This window comes from Mobula birostris, chromosome 12 (genome assembly GCF_030028105.1).
Source record: "Mobula birostris isolate sMobBir1 chromosome 12, sMobBir1.hap1, whole genome shotgun sequence".
NCBI classification, from domain to species: domain Eukaryota; kingdom Metazoa; phylum Chordata; class Chondrichthyes; order Myliobatiformes; family Myliobatidae; genus Mobula; species Mobula birostris.
Window position 1 is genome coordinate 55,235,157 of NC_092381.1, and position 20,196 is coordinate 55,255,352.

The 20,196-nt window shown below is 39.8% G+C and overlaps 1 protein-coding gene across 1 annotated transcript in view; it reads left to right on the forward strand.

Moving 5' to 3' along the window:
* Positions 1-20,196, forward strand: part of dab1a (DAB adaptor protein 1a) — a 383,120-nt gene that overhangs the window by 248,939 nt on the left and 113,985 nt on the right. The window lies entirely within an intron of this gene.

Below are 20,196 nucleotides of genomic sequence, written 5' to 3' on the forward strand. Positions count from 1 at the left end.
AGCTTGGAGTCCTCAATAATTTGGGAGGTTAGCATGAGTGACGTGGAGCTCATGAAAATCATTGTTGAATTCACTGCAACTTCTCTTCCAGGGATGTCCACTTAATTGACATCTGGTCTCACCTTATCCACAATATTGCCTTTTCTCTACTCCTCTATACCCCACCTTCTTTGGTATTGAAAATCAACTTCCTTTCTCTCTTGACAAACAAGGGAAAATCTGCAGATGCTGGAAATCCAAGCAACACACACAAAATGCTGGAGGAACTCAGCAGGCCAGGCAGCATCTATGAAAAAGAGTACCATCGGCAGTCCTGCTGAAGGGTCACAGCCCAAAATGTTAACTGTACTCTTTTCCATAGGTGCTGCCTGACTTACTGAGTTCCTCTAGCATTTTGTGTGTGTAGCTTTGCTTTCCCTCTTTTCCAGTTCTGCTGAAGTGTCCCAGACTGAAATATTAAAAGTTTATTTTTACCATATATTATGCATGACTGCTATGTGTTTCCAGAATTGCCTGGTTTTTTATTCCTCAGTGATATTATTCTTAAAAAAAAGCACAATTCAAACAGAAAATGCTAGAAATATTCAGCAGGTCAGGCAGCTTCTGTGGAAAGAGAGAGTTAATGTTTCAGTTTGAAGATTTTCAGAAAATGAAATATTAGATCTAAACATATTTTAAGGTACTGAAGAATTAATGTAGGGATGGATAAAATAAAAGAGATGGTTGATAATCGATAGTAGGTTTATTATCGTCATATGTGCCAAGATACAGTGAAAAACTTTGTTTTGCATGCCATCCATATGCAGTTTATTCCAAAGTACAAGTACATTAAAGTTGTACAGAGGGAAAAGCAATAATAGATGCAGACTATAAAGTTACAGGTACAGTGCAGGTACAGGGTGTAAGCGTCACAACAAGGTAAGCTGAGAAATTTCACAGTGGGGTAGAAGTTGTCCTTAAGACTGGTGCTGTGTGTTTTCGAGCCTTTGTATCTTCTTCCCAATAAGAGTGAAGAGAAGAAAATATGACCCGGTAGGAGGGATCAGTGATTATATTGGCAGCTTCTCCATGGCAATGGGTAATGTAGGCACAGTCAATGGAGGAGAGGCTGGTTTTCATGGTGGACTGAGCTGTATCTGCAACTCTTTGTGGTTTCTTGTGGTTTGAGAAGAGCAGTTGCCACATCCAAATTATGACTGATACTAACAGAATGGTTTATCTGGTGCATCGATAAAAATTCGTGAGGGTCAGTAGGGACATGCCAACTTTCCTTGGGTTTCTGGGGAGGTAGAGATGTCAACATGCCTTCTTGGTCATGGTGTTTCATGGTTGAACTTAAAAAAGTTATTGGTGTTATTTACACCTAGAAAGTTGAAACTCTCAATCAACTCCACATCAGAACCGCTGATTATCAAGGAGCATGTAGTCTGCCTTGCTTCCTGAAGTTAATGACTAGTTCATTTGTTTCCTTGACATTGAGGGAAAGATTGTGGTCTTGACATCATGCCGCTAGGCTCTCATTCTCCTTCCTGTACTCACTCTTCTCAGTATTTAAGATTTAGCCCGGTATGGTTGTGACATCTGTGAACTTGTAGATGGAGTTAGAGCTGAATCTGGTCACACATCAGAGGTGTACACAGAGTGAAGCTGTTAGGTTTGGCGTCAGGGAAGATTTGATGACCAAAAGCTTGTTAGTGCATGGCAAAAGAGGATAGGACAAACAAGGGAACAAAACATCAGTCTGAAAAAGCTGCAAATGGACACAGTATTGTTAGCTAAAATTACCAGAGTAAGACATTGAGACTGATACAAATAATGGTAGCTGGAAAATATTGAACATAATTTGTGAATTTATAATGCACTAAGTCTGAAAATAAAGTGCCATCCCTCAGACTTCCACTGAGTTCTATTAAAGGCCAAGCATAGACAGGTTAGAGTGGGAATGGGACAGCAGATTAAAGTTATGGGCACTAGATGCTGAGGTAATGATTCAGTCTAAAAAGAGGCAATCCACAGCCGCTGTGCCATTGCTTTTATTCAGTTTTTGATATGACATAGAATTTATTATTGAGAGATGAACGTCTGGAGTTTCGGATTTTAAAAGGGTTGAAAGTTAAAGGCAATAACACATATTTCCCGAAGCTGTCAACAGTGTAGTCTGAGTGCTGGGTAATATTGTTTGTTTTGCCATTTAGAGAAGGCTTTATGCATGAAAGCCATATGCACATTCTGAGATCAATAAATTTATACCATTAGCGTAGAGTTAATGGGTAGATTGCCAACATTCATTACTACTGGAAAGTAAAGAATGATATTCATTCACTTACTGGTTTGATGCTGATGCCCACATAAAGCTGAAGTGGAGCAAGACCACCTCCTAGAGATAGGTCTTATACACCCTCACAAAATGTAGTCTGCTACCTACAATATGTGAAATGAAAAGTCTATTGTTCTCTCACAAGTGCTGTAGTGTAGATAACTGTACCAAAGGAACACATGAAGCAATTATAGAAATAAATAGCAGGACTTAAAGACAACTGTCTCCTTTTTTAAAAGATGTCACACTTCAATAGTTTACTAACCAAATTATGTGCTTTGTGCTCTGCTTACATTTTACTTCAAGAGTATGACTTGATGGAGGTATATAAGACGATAAAGAGGCATTGGTAGAGTGGGCAGCCAGAGACTTTTTCCCAGGGCAGAAATGGTTAATGTAGGAGGGCATCATTTTAAGGTGATTGGAAGAAAGTATAAAGGGATTGTCAGAGGTAGATTTTTTTTACACAGAGAGTGGTGTGTGCATGGAACGCACTGCCAGAGGTGGTGATGGGGGCAGATAAGTTAGGAATACTTAAGAGACTCTTAGATAGTCATATGTGAAAGAAAAATGGAAGGCTTTGTGGGAGAGAACATTAGACTGGTGTAAGAGTATTTTAAGAGGTCGGTACAACATCGTGTGCCAAGGGGCACATACAGTGTTCTGTGTGTATAAATATTCAACTTGTAACCATACTTCTTTTGGCATACACCAATTTCCAAAAAGTGAAACACAATAAAAATTGGCATTCAGGATATTTTAAGTAATCCCTAGTAGTTAAAAGATCGATATAATCCCCAGTAATGCATGGAACAATATTGAGTTAGTTAATCTCCCTGAGGCTGACTGCTGCATGATGCACTAGTAAGTTAGTTGTCATCATCAATTTTTTGGTCATTGTTTTTCTTACAATACATCCAAAGAAATTACGTCTTGAGAGGTGTATTTCCAAAATAGAATTAAACTATATTTATAAAACTGTATTTATTTAAAATTATAATTTGATTGGAACAATCAAACTACCAAAATCAGTTTGTTATGGTTCAAAATCATTCTTCTTTTCCTGTTTGAGAAGAAAAGTTCATGCAAGAGATTTATTTGGAGTTCCATAACATTAGAGTTGAACCATTTTGGCTTGCTTATATTGATGTAGATCATAAGTTGTAGTTGGGTAGATGAGTAAGTTATTTTCTCCAGATTTTATCTTAAGAATGGCATACACACTCTGTTGAGATTGTGTTTCTTCTTTAGATGTGTGCATGCACACACAACCACAGTGTTCAATGCCTATTGGACAACGTAATAGACATACATCTTTGAAAATACTCTTTTAAAGTGATCTCAACAATTGACTGCACACAATAAACTAGTTGAAGAAATAGACTGTGTTTTCCACTCAGATTATGAAACCTGAGATAAAATAGAATGTGCATGATAATGTTTATGAACATAGAAAATAGAACAGTACATCACAGGATCAGGCCCTTCGACCCACAACATCGTGCCAAACCAATTAAATGAGTAATCAAATAGGTAATTAAACTCAGTTCTTTTGCTTACAAAATTCCCATGACCTTCCATTTTCCTCCCATGAATGTGAGGAACTGCTGGCTAGGAAGCTCGAACAGGCTTTACGAATTGATGTAAAATAAATAAGAAATGGAAAATGGAGCTTTTCAGTTCCCTAAAATTATTCTGCTACTTTATATGAATTGTCCTTTATTTAAGCTTCACTCTGCCATTTTGTGTGTACTGTTGATAAATCTGGGCCTAAAACACCAAGCATTTAACTAAAGACTATATGACAATAAGATATTGAAGCAGAATTAGGCCATTTAGCCTGTCAAGTCTGCTCCATCATTTTATCATGGTTGATCCATTTTCCCTCTCAGCCCCAATCTCTTGCCTTCTCCCTGTATCCCTTTATACCCTGACCAATCAAGAATCTATCAATCCCTGCTTTAAATATACATAAAGACTTGGTCTCCACAGCTGCCTGATGTAATGAATTCCACAGATTCACCACTCTCTCTAGCTAAAAAAATTCTTCCTCATCTCCATTCTAAAATTCTGAGGCTGTGTCCTCTGGTCTTAGACTCTCTCACCATAGAAAACATCCTCACCCCATCCACTCTATCAAGGCCTTTCACCATTTGATAGGTTTCAATGAGATCACCCCTCATTCTTCTGAATTCCAGTGAATACAGGCCCAGAGCCATCAAATGCACTTCATATGACAAGCCATTCAAACCTGGAATCATTTTTGTGAACCTCCTTTGAATCCTCTCCAGTTTCAGCACATCCTTGCTAAGATAAGGGACCTAAAACTGCTCTAAGTGAGGCCTCACCAATGTTTTATAAAGCCTTAACATTACGTCCTGATTTTATATTCTAGTCCTCTTGAAATGAATGCTAACATTGCTTTTGCCTTCCTCACCACAGCCTGCAAGTTAACCTTTACGAAATGCTGCACTAGCACTCCCAAAGTCCCTTTGCACCTCAGTTTTTATTGTTGTATTTTCTCTCCATTTAGAAAATACCCTTTCATTTCTTTTACCAAAGTGCACGACCATACACTTCCCAATGTTGTATTCCATCTGCATTTCTTTGCCCATTCTCCTAATCTGTCTAGGTCCTTCTGTAGATTCTCTACTTCTTCAAAACTACCTGCCCCTCCACCTATCCTCTTTCTTTGTTTTTTAGCTAAAAGCTGAACATTCATTTTGTTCATTCGTCCCTATTTTTGCCATTGTTCTCCATTGTTTTGTACTTTTTGAGAATAAAATAATATTTAAAAATTAACAACTTTTGAGAATCTTTATAAACGAAGTATATAAAATTACTATTAACTACAGTAAGATCATAATTGAACAGGTGTTTAGTTAGATGGGCATATTATCTTAGTTACTCTGTGTTGAATAAGTCTTTGCACATAACAATAGAATTTATTTAAATCAAGGCTTCCCTTTTCATCTAGTATGTTGTATATAGGTAACCTATTTAAGGAGTTGCATTGCAATTCAACAAGCATCATTGACCAGACAAATGCTTCACAGTTCCAGAGACAATTTTAGACTCATCTCAGTTCTAAATTTATCTGTGTCATAGAGAAAGGAATGAGCTCACTGCCAGTGGGAGGCAGCTAACTGCTCAAAAGTAGGGCAGCCCTCATGCTGTTTCCACTGATTGCTTGCTTTGGGTGAAGTTGCCACAGCAACTACTTTATGAAGGAGAAAGGAGCCAGAGAAAGCACCTGAACATTTAAAAGGTCCATTGTCTAACCCACAATAAATTATTATTATGGTTATAAAGTAAACCCAAGTGATTTGAGGAACTGTATGCATTACTGTTGTATTTCCTCACATATCACGGTCATAAAGTGGTATCAGATGCCAAAGCAAATGATGTTAGCTATTTATTATGTTATTGAAACAACACTATTTACTGCAGTTAAGGGTTATAGTACTGCTAAATTAAGTACCCAAAGTACAGTGCCTATAGCCAAATGCTGCGAGAGTATTCCTACAAACTTGTAGCTAAGCCTCTAACTATGATCAATAGTTTGATAACTGCAGTCCTAGCAACGAAGTTAATAAATTATTTGACATCCTTTGTCAGCTGTTATGTTACAAAGTAAAGTGTATTTTAAACACATTTTGAAGACGTTGTGATATCCTTGGTTGATAGTAATTATGATTTTATTGCTCTTGGATGTGACTTTCGGACATTTATATCAATCATTTGGTAATACAGAAAGTTGCTTTCAAAGAGAAATTTATCTGAAGCCAATCATATTTAACGTTGTCACAGTGCACGAAACACACTTGTTCTAACAGACTAACGGATGCAACAGTCCACCAAGACCATTGCCTAGAAAGTACAGTGCATCTAGACTGTGCCAAGAAAGAGGCAGTAACTAGAACAGTGACCATTTTGGTTGTTGTCCCAATGCATTCATTTAGATCAAGGTTTAACATTAAAAATATTCTGCCCATTCCTCATCTTCCCATGCTGACCTCAGGAGGTCGAGGGGGCACCGGAATGGTAGAATTTACAATTATCCAATGATAGGCATTCCCTGGACAACTTCAAGCAATTTTCCTTGAAAAACCTTAAAAGGATCTTTGCATAGGGAACTGAGTCATTCAGTACTTTTTAATTTGGGGGTTGCAGAAATAATTCACAACAGGTGTATCCCGTTGGAGAAATTCGGCCCTCAAAATTTCAAACACTTGGTATTCAGCATTAATTTGCTTTTCAATTGTCTGTAAAATCCACCATGTGTGATTCCATTTCTAAGCATGAGTCCCACGGAAGCATAGAAAATTGAATTATCATTTCATCAAATTGGCTATCTCTGTAAGTCTGAACATAATATGTTATTTTATTTCACCTTGACTTCTAATTTCATTTAATACTTATCTTATTACTCTGTATTATCCTGAAATCATAGGGGATTTCATGTACTGTTAATGAAATATTATTTGCTTTATTATATTACAAAGCACTGGCCTTCCATCTACTTACTAATATCAGATTGGGTAGATTATATTGCTGCATATTGATTTGGAGCACTGCTCTCTCACTTGTAGAGTGCCGACTTAGATACATTTAAAACTGATGTAAGAATTTCCATTGGTCCTTTATAGAACAAGTTGGAGTAATCTCAGCCCAATTACTAACATTCACTGTTTAATTGCCTGCAATTTAGCATAACTTGGCACTAGGATATTATAAAATAATTGGATTTTCAACCAATACTTAAAGATGAATGGCAGAAAGATTAATTCCTAAGGAATTTACAGTATATTAGCCAAAACCAAACTTAATTAGTTAGACTCTGCAAACCACAAAATCCTATAAACATTTAGGATAAATTGGAATAAGGTGAAAAGCAGATTGCACGAAGGAGCTGAAATACACAGTAATTAATAGAATTCCAATGAGTACATTTTTTCTGTACACTGCTATTTTACTAGAAACAAATTCAATGATAACAACATATTTAAAAAGCACATTTAATGTAGCAAAATACTCAATAATCATCAAATAAAAATTAACACCCAGCCTCCTAGGATTGGCTAAAACAATGGTCAAAGATATAGTGTGCTTTAAAGGAGGAAATAGAAGTTTAGGAAGGGAATTTCAAACCTGAGGACCTTGGTGCTTGAAGTTAGCCATTTAATCCTGGGATAATTGGGAGGAGCATGGATACCTCAGAGTACGGTAGCTGGAGGATAAAGTTAGCGAGGGCATTATCATCGAGTTTCCTGATGATGGGAAACCAGCAATTTTAAGCTTCAGGAGGTGAGAAATTATCTGTGTGAATAAAGGTTGTTGCACAGGAAAGGAACATGGTGATGCTACTATCAGCACACGATGATCATTTTCATAGAGCTGCTGTTTTATATTGTGAGAATTCATTTGCATCCTTTGACACTTGAAATTTTCCAGTTGACATGGTTAATACCAATCTGAAAATGTAATCACTATCTCTTTGCAATAACTTGTACTAGCCTCTTCCTATTCTTTTGGCTCTTGGTACCCCTTTGCCCATTTCAACTACGTGGACAATTGCTGCTGATTTCCATTTCCTTACTGCAGGTTCTTCCACAACCAGTGCTCAGTGTCAGATGTGCTTTCCTCACATTCTACACCCACTAAATCCTTTCCAAGTTGCTGACAAAATGTCTTATCCTCTTCAGACAGTATTCACAAGAACATAAGAGAAGCAGAAATACACATTCAGTCCCTCGAACATTGTTAGCCAATATGACCACGGCTGGTCTATTCTGTACCGGTTGCCATTTGCCTTCTTTCAAAAAAAATCTATCTCTTTTTTTTAAGTGCCCTCAATGATGTACCTTCCACAACTCTCCAGGGGAGAGAATTCCAGAGCTTTACCACTACTGCAGTGTTGCAATGTTGTCCCATTGTGTTCCTGACCAGCTGTAATTCAAACCCAGTGTTTGCACACTGTCAGAATGCTAAATTGAGAAATGTAGTGTGGTTCAGGTCTACCAGTTTCAAAATAGGATAAGACTTTCATTACCCCCACAATTTCCCTAATTTCCCGTAATGAGCCTGAACTGACATAATAAATGCTGTCTTTTTGAAACTTGCCAATTAGCATGGAAGGCAACATTCAGAGTCCGATATCAGGCAAATCCTGATAATATTTTGCTTCTAGGCTGCAGCCGAAGGATAAAATTGTATTGGGGTCTGACTGACATCAGACATAGATCCATTGATTTTCTTCTTCACTTTTCATGATAATCTGTTTTAATATAGTTTCATCGCTGAAATAATGTCTCCACATAAAGATACACGATTGCTTGATAATGAATTTATAAAACAAATTTATTCTAGCATAGAACACTACAGCACCTGAACAGACCTACTGGCCTGTGGTAACTATGCTAACCATGATACTGATTTAAGCTAAATTAAATGAATCCCATCTGCCTGTACATAGTGTATACCCCTCCATGTCTGTCTAAGTGCCTTTTAAATGTTGCTATTGTACTTGTTTCTGCCACCTCCCCAGCAATGCACTCCAGGAACCCATATTGTGTAAAAAAAAACTTGGTGTCACTAATCTCTTTTAGACTTTTTATCTCTCACCATAAATGTATGTCCTCTAGTATTTGACATTTCCAGCCTGGGGAAAAGAAACTGTGCATCAGTTTCTGCTTCTTGCAATGTGCATGCTTTCTGGCTTGCTGTCAGCTTCACAATTAATTTGCTTTCTCAAAATTAACAGCCTTGTTTTAAAACTTGGCCACACAAGATCCTCATTCTTTGTCTTAGACAGCAAATTAATATGTGACCTAGCCCTGTGGTAAGGTGGAATCAGCATGGAGGTTGCCTTGTGCGTGAGATTCATTACTTTGCCCTTGCATTTCTTTAATAGGTTATTAGGCTCTGGGCTGGTGATAAAAATCAGGCATATGCTGTTCTTCGACACTTTGTATTGAAATTAAAGGCACAATGACTATCTAGGTCCCATGTATTATACTTTTCACTGTGTATGCCGTGTTTGTTATGAGTAATGATTGTGACTTTAAGGCTGTGAAGCCTTCCAAGAATGTATCATGCAATTAACTGCTCTCTGGGCTGCAACATTGTCATGTGCAGAGTTCCATAAATGTCTGCAATATATATTTGAGGTCCTCAAACCTCACATATGTAAGGGAGTACGTGCTGCCACAGACTTTGTAAGAAGCTGCTCAGCAAGCTTTTTGCCACTCTTCCTACCAAAATGAATATCCTTGCATTACTTCTCTTTGCAAATTTTCACTTCACATCTCCTCACTGTCCCTATCTTCGGTACACACAGAAGCATTATGTTCTGTCTGTTTATCCAGCCACTAATATAGACTGTGACGAGCTGAGGATTTTGTACATCACTAGTCTGCCAAAATGAAAGTTTCTTTCTACACTATCTCTCTGCTCATATTTTACCGCCAACACTGACTCTTACGTTATGAGCAGCTAGTTTATTTCAAAGGTTTCAAAGGTACATTTAATGTCAGAGAAATGTGTACAATATAGATCCTGAAATGAATCTTTGACACCTTAATAAATGCCTTAGAAAATCTAGATATACTGCATCCACTGTTCCTACTTGCCCACCTTAGTAGTTACAATTCTTTGAAAACTTATTTAATGTGATTACCTTTTTTATTAGACCATATTGACTCTGTCTAGTATTGCAATTTTGTTCACTACTTTATGCTTGTTTATCCAGAAAGGGGAGAGTGGTGAATTAACTGCTACAACCTGGCAGTTACTTTGATCTCTCCGAGCTTCTTCGTGATGTAAAAGCTATGGGGCGTCCTTTTTCCCTGTGGCCACTGACATCCTTCGTCAATAGCGTTCACTGCCTTCTCCTTAAATCCTGAGTCACATAGACAGGTGCTGATGTTCTGCTCCCTCAACCACTATACCCTGTGCTATCATCAGACACTATAAATATCACTCCAGGAAAGCTTGAGCATTAAACCTATGGGTCCCTACTTAGCAGCCCTAGGCATATTTAAATCATGGTATCTAGTAATTAGTTCACCCCTGCTGGCTAAACCATACTTTGATTAGTTGTATTTTATTTACTTCACACTCTCTTAATCCCTATTTTCATCCATGCCCCCAAATAATAATTTCCCCCCTTCCTTCACTGTCTTCTCCGCCCCGCCATTGTTCAGCAGTGACTGAGTTACACCAGAGACAAGGGCACTACACAGACATAGGGGATGGCAAAGGCTGGAAAATCATGGGCGAAACATGAAACGCTGGAACAACTCAGCTGGTCAAGCAACATCTGTGGAAGCAAAGGGATGCACGATGTCTCAGGTCACGATCCTGCATCAAGACTGAGAGTGTAAAGTCAGAGAGGCACAGAGCACTACAGCACAGAAAGGGACCCTTTGGCCCCTCAGTCTGTGCCAAAATGTTATTCTGTCTAGTTGCATCAACACACACCTGGACCATAGTCCTCCATACCCCTTCCATTCATGTACCTATCCAAACTTGTCTTAAATGTTGAAATCAAACCTGTATTCACCACTTCCAATGGCAGCTCATTCCTTTATTGTAAATGTTCTCTGCACTCTTTCAATCTTATTGATATCTTTCCAGTAGGTAGGTGACCAAAAGTACATACAATACTTCGTCCAAATTAGGCTTCACCAATGTTTATACAACTTCAAAGTAACAACCCAACTCCTATAGTTAATACTTTGATTCATGAAGGCCAAAGTGCCAAAAGCTCTCTTTATGACCATATCTACCAGTAATGCCACTTTCAAGGGATCATGGATTTGTAATCCCACAACCCTCTATTCTACTGCACTCCTCAGTGCTCCACTGTTTACTGTGTGAGTCCTACCCTGGTCTGTCCTCCCACTGTGCAACACCTCACAGCTGACTGCATTAAATTCCAACTGACATGTCTCAGCTCATTTTTCCAGCTGATCCAGATGCCACTGCAAGTTTTGATAGTCTCCTTCTCCATCCACAATTCCCTCAATCTTGAGGTCAACAGCAAAGTTGCTGATCCACTTTACCAGATTATCATCCAGATCACTGTATAGATGACAAGTAACAGTGGACCCAGCACCAGTCACTTCAGCACACCACTAGTCACAGGCCACCAGCCAGAGAAGCAACCAACTACTATCACTGTCTGGCTGCTCCCACAAAGCCAATGTTGAAGCCAATTTACTTTTTCATCCTGTATGGCAAGTGACTGTGCTGGCACTCTGGTTCTCAACCCACTGCAGTTCTAGCTTAAACCACAGTGGAACAGCACGAGGCAATCTTCTCACTAGGATATTAGTCCCACCCTAGTTCAGTTGCAAACTGTGTCATCTGTACAGGTCCCACGTTCCCAGGAAGAGAGCCAAATGATCCAAAAAAGCTGAAATCTCCCCTCCTGCACCACCTCCTTAGCCATGTGTTAAACTGTATGACCTTTCTAATTCTAGCCTCACTAGCACGTGGCATGGGTAGCACCAAGATCAAAGGCCAGTCGGTTGTAGGTCGAACCAGATATGAGATGGGGAGGATTTTTGGGCAGATGTGCCCAGGCAGGGAAGGGGAAAGGAGGACTGTGAAGACAAAGGCTGGTAGTTGATAAGTGGAAACAAATAGAAAAGAAAAAAAATCATAAGCAGATAGAGCCAGGTGTCGAAGGGGAGGGGGAAGGGCAGAGGCATAGTTTGGTAGGAGTAGGTAGATGGAACATGGGTTTGCAACCTGTCTCAGAACTGTGGGATTTTTACTGTTGGACTTTGGCCACATTCCACCGTGATACAACACTTGGCGGCACGGGAGGTCGTTCCTGCCTGTGGCCATCGAACGTGCAGCTCTTCCCGTGGAGTGTCAGACACCCTGAGCCAATAGACTGGTCCTGGACTTACTTTCCATCTGGCATAGTTTGCATTTTGTTGTTTGATTGTTTGTGGCTTTTGTATTGCTATATTTACGCTCTATTCTTGGTTGGTGCGGCTGTAATGAAACCCAATTTCCCTCGGGATTAGTAAAGTATACCTATCTGTCTATCTATCTATCTATCTACCTAAAAAGGAAAACAAAACCAAGCACCATTCCTTCTTTTCAGCATCAAAAATTAAGAGTCATGGAATTATGAGGTAGAAGTGAAATTAGAATTGAAGAAGTGTATTCAGATGTATATATCTTTCTGCAGTACAACCTCTAATCTTGCTTCACGCAGCCACCTACACTCATTTACTTTAATCATGAAATTGAATGCTTATGAGTCACATGATTTATCTTTACACACCACTGTATGCCAGTCCAGCATACACAACTCTACCCTGACAGAGAGAGCAAGTATGAAGCTAAGTCATTTTCCTGTCTTTCCTGATGAGTATAGAAAGAGATGAAACTTTAATCTGTCGATGTGTGCCACTTTGCTATCTCATCAGCTTAATTTTTCCAAAAGCAAAGAACTGTGATGCTTTGGTTCAACCTGTGTCATTGAGATGTTATTGCACTAGTATTGGTGTTATTAACATGACTAGAAGTTAGTTTTACATGATAAAGCTTTGGAAGGCAAAATTGTGTCCCTGTATGTTTAAGGTCTATTTGGAAAGAAATTAAAGGAAGCAGTTTATGAGATTGTAGGATTGACATAACATAACATTCATTTACCACTCTCAATGAAACAAATACGCAGAGAGAAAGGAAATGGAGTAAGTTGTAAGTTCTTAAACATATACAACATTTATCATCTTTAACAATTCTAACCAAAGCCTCTTGTAGAACTACAAATAAATAAATAGGATAGCCTTCATGGGAACAGCTGTCTCCCAGGTTTCTAAGTGTGGCCCATTTTCTAAGTGCGCTACACATTCTGGTAGTAAGTAGTCTAGACCTGAATCAGAAAGCAATTCTACAGATGCTGGAAATCTAAAGCAACACACACAACGTACTGGAGGAGCCTATTGAGTTCAGACCAGAATCAGTCCCTGTAAGCAGTCTGCAGACATTAAGACTACAGGTGTGCCCTTAAACTCAAAAATGGAAACATCTTCCAATCTCTCATTCTTGATTATTATGTTGAAACCCTCCTGAAAAAATATTATAATTATAGGCATCCGTTAGTCTCATGAGACCATGGATTTGCGCCTTGAAAGGTTTCCAGGGCGCAGGCCTGGGCAAGGTTGTATGGAAGACCAGCAGTTGCCCATGCTGCAAGTCTCCCCTCTCCACACCACTGATGTTGTCCAAGGGAAGGGCATTAGGACCCGTACAGCTTGGCACCGGTGTCGTCGCAAAGCAATGTGTGTGGTTAAGTGCCTTGCTCAAGGACACACGCGCTGCCTCAGCCAAGGCTCGAACTAGCGACCTTCAAGTCACTAGACAGATGCCTCAACCACTTGGCTACGCGCCAGCACAAAAAAATGTATGTTCATGATAATCAATGACAGAATCCTGATATAGAAATGGCAAATGCTGGAAATACTCAGCAGGTCAGACAGAACCTGTGGAAAGCAAAGCAGAGTAATCAGAGGAATTGTTTCAGGTAAAATACATTTTATTAAAACTGGCTCTGATGAGGGGTTTTCACCCCGAAATGTCGGCTCTGCTTTTCTTTCCATAGATAGCTGTTAAGGGTTTCCAATTCTATTTCAGCATTGTTTTGATTTTTCAATTATAATAGAATTCTGATGCATCTCCATTTGAATAGCTTTCTGACGTCAGAGAGAAACTTATCTTTGGTCACTAACACTTGACATGCGAGAACATCAACTGCTGAGTTTACTCCCCCTCCCGCCCCTCAGATCTTGTTTCTCTGACTTCAGTGAAATCAAATATGCAATAATATTTTGCATACGTTTAGTGCCAATAGAAAAGGCAGATTTCTCCCCATTACCATCCAGCGATGTCACTAACTAGAAGATTCCGTACCTTGAGTCAGCACCTTCAGAAAAGGTCCAGTGACAGCAAAGAGAAAGAAAAAGCTACTTCAAGTTGTTGTTTCGTCTCTGAGCTTAGAAAATCTTTGAAGCTTCTCTTTCAGTAGATTTTTGGCAAAAAAAAACATCAGCATAATAACAGTACTATGGAATACGGGGTCGACCATTGACATTGTGCCCCAACTGTCTGTGCGATGCACAAGCCAGAGCCGTATGACATGAAGAGCAAGCTTTTGCCCTTTGGTAGGATGCTTCCCGTCTCCACGCAGCTGATGAAACCAAAGGAGCGGCAGAGGCCGATGCAGTTTGGCACCAATGGCATCACGGGGATTGCCAGTCAGCATTGAACTCAACGTAGGACTGCCTTAGGGACTCCAGCTCTGGATTTTTCTTCGGGGTTTATTCCCAAAGCTTTACCTTGAGTGGGTGTAACTGCCAAAGCAGCAGAGGTTTGAGATCAGTTTTTCCTCTCCTAGATAAGCCACCAACAAGGGCTGACGAGCCCTATCTGCATGAAGTGACTGGTTTTAAGGTGCCAGTAACCCGCCTTTGACCCTTCTCCTGTCATTAGAAACGGTTCCACCGGGTTTAGTAGCTAATCATTCACAAAGGCCAGGAGTTGGACTTGGTTGACTGAGGCTATTTGAGACGCACGCCATTGGGAGCATTTAGTAAGTAGTGGGAGTTTATCCCTACTGTCACCCTGGCTATAACAACCCTAAGGAAAAATTTGTTAAGAAAACACCAAACTTTATAAATGAACCTAAAGAAGGAACTTGGCCCGAGATGTCGACTGTTTATTCCTCTCCATAGATCCTGCCTGACTTGCTGAGTTCCTCCAGCATTTTGTGTGCATTATTGGAAATGGTGATATGTCCATTTTGTTCTTCTTTCCCATGGAGCTCATAGTAAATATATTGCAATGAATTTACATTGTTCTTCAATTCTAGCATGGCCACCTTAACAAAATCTCCTTCCTGTTTCCGTATACTTGTCAGAATGGAAACTTGGTAATTGATTTCATTTTGTGTTTTCAAGTCTAAACTTTTAGCTTTTCCCCGGTGGCTAAATACCTCCTGGTAAGACTGTAGAATCTTTAAACACAAGCGGTATTGCAGATGCTGGAAATCCAGAACACACTCAAAAATGCTGGAGGAACTCAGCACATCAGGCTGCATCTATGTAGAGGATTAAACAGTCAACATTTCAGGTCAAGACCCTTCATCAGGACTGGAAATGAAGGGGAATGAGGCCAGAATAAAAAAGGTGGGGGAGAGGAAGGGAAATTAGCTGATAAGTTATAAGTGAAACCAGGAAATACATACAAAATGCTGGAGAAAATCAGCAGGCCAGGAAGCACCTATGGAAAAGAGTACAGTCAACGTTTCATTTCAGGTTGAGACCCTTCATCAGGACTGGAAAAAGAGATGAGAAGTCAGAGTAAGAAAGTAGAGGGAGGGGAGGAAGAACTACAAGGTGATAGCTGAAACTATGGGTGGGTGGGTGAAAGAAAGAGCTGGGAAGTTGATTGATGAAAGAGGTACAGTACTGGAGAAGGGGGGACCTGATAGGAGAAGACAAAAGGCCATGGAAGAAAGAAAAGGAGGAGGAGCACCAGAGTGAGGTGATAGGCAGGTAAGGCAATGAGGTCACACTCAGGTTGGAGAAACAACACCTTATATTCCATCTGGTAGCCTCCAACCTGATGGCATGAACGTAGATTTCTCAAACTTCTGATAATGCCCCCCATCCCCTGCCCAACCACTCTTCTTCACCATTCCCCATTCCCTTTTCCCTCTCACCTTCTCACCTTATCTGTCTATCACCTCTCTCGGTGCTCCTCCCCCTTTTCTTACTTCCATGGCTTTCTGTCCTTCCCTATCATATTCTCCCTTCTCCAGACCTGTATCACTTTCACTAATCAACTTCCCAGCTCTTTCTTTGCTGACTGCCCCCGTACCCGGTTTCACCTATTACCTTCTGGTTCTTCCCCCCCCCCCCCACACTTTCTTACTCTGACTCCTCATCTTTTTATCCAGTCCTGATTAAGGGTCTCAGCTCAAAACGTTGAGTGTTTACTCGTTTCCCTAGATGCTGCCTGGCCTGCTGAGTTCATCCAGCATTTTGTGCGTGTTGCTTGGATTTCCAGCACCTGCAGATTTTCTCTTGTAGGTGAAGCCAGGAACCTGTTGAAGCTGAAGGGCTGATGGTTTTCCGATGCTGTATTACTGGTTAAAGCTATTATTGATCGATATTTGTAAGGGATAGGTAACCCGTGGAGGTAAATAGAACTGAGATACAGATCTCTCATGATTTAATTGATTGGGGAAGATAGAATATAAGGGACCTGTTCACCATTTCTTTCACTGATTTAGTTTTATATCCCTAATCACTGTGCTTCTCTCCTAAATCTGGTTTATAATAAATGTGCAGACTATTTTCTAAATGGGGAGAAAATCCAAAAATCTGAGATGCGAAGAATCTTGGCTGTCCTTGTGCAGAACACCTTAAAGATTAGCTTGCAAGTAGAGTTGGTGGTGAGGAAAGCAAATGCAATGTTAGCACTCACTTCAAGAGGTCTAGAACACAAGGGTAGGGCTGTGATGCTGAGGCTTTATAAAGCACTGGTGAGGCCTCACCTTGAGTATTGTGAACAGTTTTGGGCTTCTTATCTAAGAAAAGATGTGCTGGCATTGGAGAGGGTTCAGAGGAGGTTCACAAGGATGATTCCGGGAATGAAAGGGTTATCATATGAGAAATGTTTAATGGTTCTGGACCTGCACTTGCTGGAATTTAAACAGATGAGGGGGATCGCATTGAAACCTTTTGAACATTGAAAGGCCCAGACAGAGAATTTCTTTAGTCAGAGGGTGGTCAATTTGCGGAATTTATTACCACAGGCAGCTTTGGGGTCCAGGTCATTGGGTGTATTTAAGGCAGAGCTTGATAGTTTCTTGATGAGACATGGCCTCAAAGGTTATGGGGAGAAGGCCAGGGAGGGGGTGGGGCAGAGGAGCGAAAATAAAGAATCAGCCATGATTGAATGGGGGAGCAGACATGATGGGCCAAATGGCCTAATTCTGTTCCTATGTCTCATGGTCTTATAGTCTTACTTAACTTCTCCCTCCCTTTGAGAGTCATTTGTTCTATTGTGTCTCTGGTTTCATTCAACCCTTCACTAAATTCCTCACATTCTTCTGCAGGAGAAGCACTGTATTATTGTAAAGCTTCAATCTGCTGTGGGATATCTCCTTTCATGTGGTAAATCCTTAGCTCATAGCAGTTCTATCAGAGCACAGGCTTAAGGTTATCACGCAACATTGTCAGACCAGAAACAAAACATTTATTGAAGATACAAAAGACTGGTAGGACAGGGTCTGTGAAACACCACTCAGACACAATACAGTCATTATATAGTGTGTGTCCTTCAGACATGTTCCAGTCGTGTAGGCTTTGGAAAATCTTCCTAACTAGAAGTTATCATTGAAAAATCTTATGCCTTTTTCAGACCTGGAGATGATTTTTATCTAATTAAAGTAGAAGTATATGTTAAGAGTCAAGACAAAGGGACTGAAACGAGCTTTAGGATTGCCAAGACACTACACTACTGTCATTGTCTATTTAACAGTTCAAAAGAAACAAAAACATCCTAAATTTTGCAGTAAGATTGTAGTACTGTTAGTCAATCACTTTTTTTGCCAGTCATTTGGCAGAGAATTTGATTACAATGTCAGTTCAAAGAAGCACATTCTGAATGATTGCTTCTGGTTTGTGAGACAGGAACAGATAATGTAGCATATTAAGCTGTAAATCATTCGGGTAAATTTTAAAAAGGAACAAAGTTATTGAGAGAAAAGCAACAAACAGTTCCAGCATCTGCAGTCTCTTGTGTCTCTGTCAAATAAAGTGGCTAAGTGCAGAAAGGAGGATATTTTGAAAAACACCAACAATATGGAAGAATAAAGAAGATGGAGACTTCTTATTTTCCATCCTCTTTATTTTCTTCGGTTGCAACATTGAGTATTCTTTAGGCTTTTAACAGCAGGAAAAAAAGGTCAGAGCATAGCCTACACCCGTTAATGGGATTGGCGTTAATTGGAACATTGATTTAAAGAAAACATTTGCTGATTTATTCCTCCTGCAGAAAACTGCTGGTTCATTAGGCCAGGGCTTCTACTAGTGTGGAGCAATTGTTAATGGAGGAGGATAGCACAGGGCTGTGCCATCAATAAAATAACTTCCCCCCACTGAATCAACAGTCTCCTGCCCCACCCCCACCTACACACATATCCAGTCATATTACAGTTCTTTGTCCAAGTAGACATTATTCATCTTTGAACCCAGTGGTCATTTTAACTCACTGCTCCAAATTCACTTGTAAAGCCTGCCTAAATCCATGCTGCATTTAAAGGATTCAGAAGAAATGAAACCTTCTAACATGGTTGGCTTCATTTTTTCCAAAAGCATTAAATGTACAATGAAAATCGTGAGATGAATTACAATGATAAGGTGGCAAAAGGACTGTTGGGATAAAACCAGAAGAGACAAAGTGAAATTAGCTCAATTCCAAATATAGATCCACATTGCTGTTCTTATATAAATCCCTTTCTGCACAAAGAGTCTGCTCGTTTGCCAGAAATAGACTGGATATTATGGCTCAGATACTCCCTCGTGAAATGCTGAACACACCAGAAATAATGTGACCCAATTTTCTTGAATAAAAACTAGAATATAAGAAACGTAATATACCAAAAAGCACATATTCAAGACAGCTTGATGAAGTAAAACTGCACAGAGTCTATGAAGCTAGCATTTATCAGTAAAAAACTTAACATAACATGACTAGATATCAAATGCATACATTCCATAATTATCTCTTTTCCTTCTAGTTATGTCTTCACTTCACTGACACTGGTTTTCGGGCACTTCCCTTTAGATACAACTGAAAGAATGATCATTTTTACCTGATAGACTTCCTGTTCACTTTTTTTGTCCAACACATCACTCATAGAAAATGTGACTATCAATTAAAATAGCTAATGGAATCAAACAAAGAATAATCTGCTGCTTAAGTGCAAGATATGCATGTTCATGAACTTCTGGTCTAAACTGATGATTTCTGTAAACATGAGAGATTCTGCAGATGCTGGAAATCCAGAGCAAGACGCACAAAATGCTGGAGGAACTCAGCAGGTCAGGCAGCATAAATGGAAATGAATAAACAGTTGACATTCCAGGCTGAAACATTTAATCAGATCTGGAAAGGAAGGGGGGAAGATGCCAGAATAAGTAGGTGGTGGGAGGGGAAGGAGTACAAGCTAGAAGGTGGGCAACTGAGTTCCTCCAGAGATGATGCCGCCTTCGCGGCAATGTATCAGTCCACGGCCCGGAGGTTGGGGACCACAGGCAGTAGCTGGGATGTGTACTACAGATTACAATGGAAAATAGAAAAGATGTGTCAAAAGGGCAAAGTTATGATAGTCATGGAATATTTTAATATGCAGGTAGATCAGAAAATCAAGTTGGTAATGGATCTCAAGAGAGGGAATCTGTTGATCCAGACGATCAGCTATACTGGATTGGGTGTTATATAATGAACCAGAGGTGATTAGGAACTTCAGGTAAAGGAACCTTTAGGAGGCAGTGATCACAATATGATTGAGTTCAACTAGACATTTGATAGGGAGAAAATAAAGTCTGACACAGCACTATTTCAGTGGAGTAAAGCAAATTACAGTGGTATGAGAGAAGAGTTGGCCAAAGCAAATTGGAAGGCGATGCTGGTAGGGATGACAACAGAGCAGCAATGACTTGAGTTTCTGAGAAAAACAAGGAAGGTGCAGGATAGATATATTCCAAAACCAAAGAAACACTCACATGGCAAAATAGTACAAATGTGGCTGACGAGGGAAGCAAAGCTAATGTAAAAACAAAAGA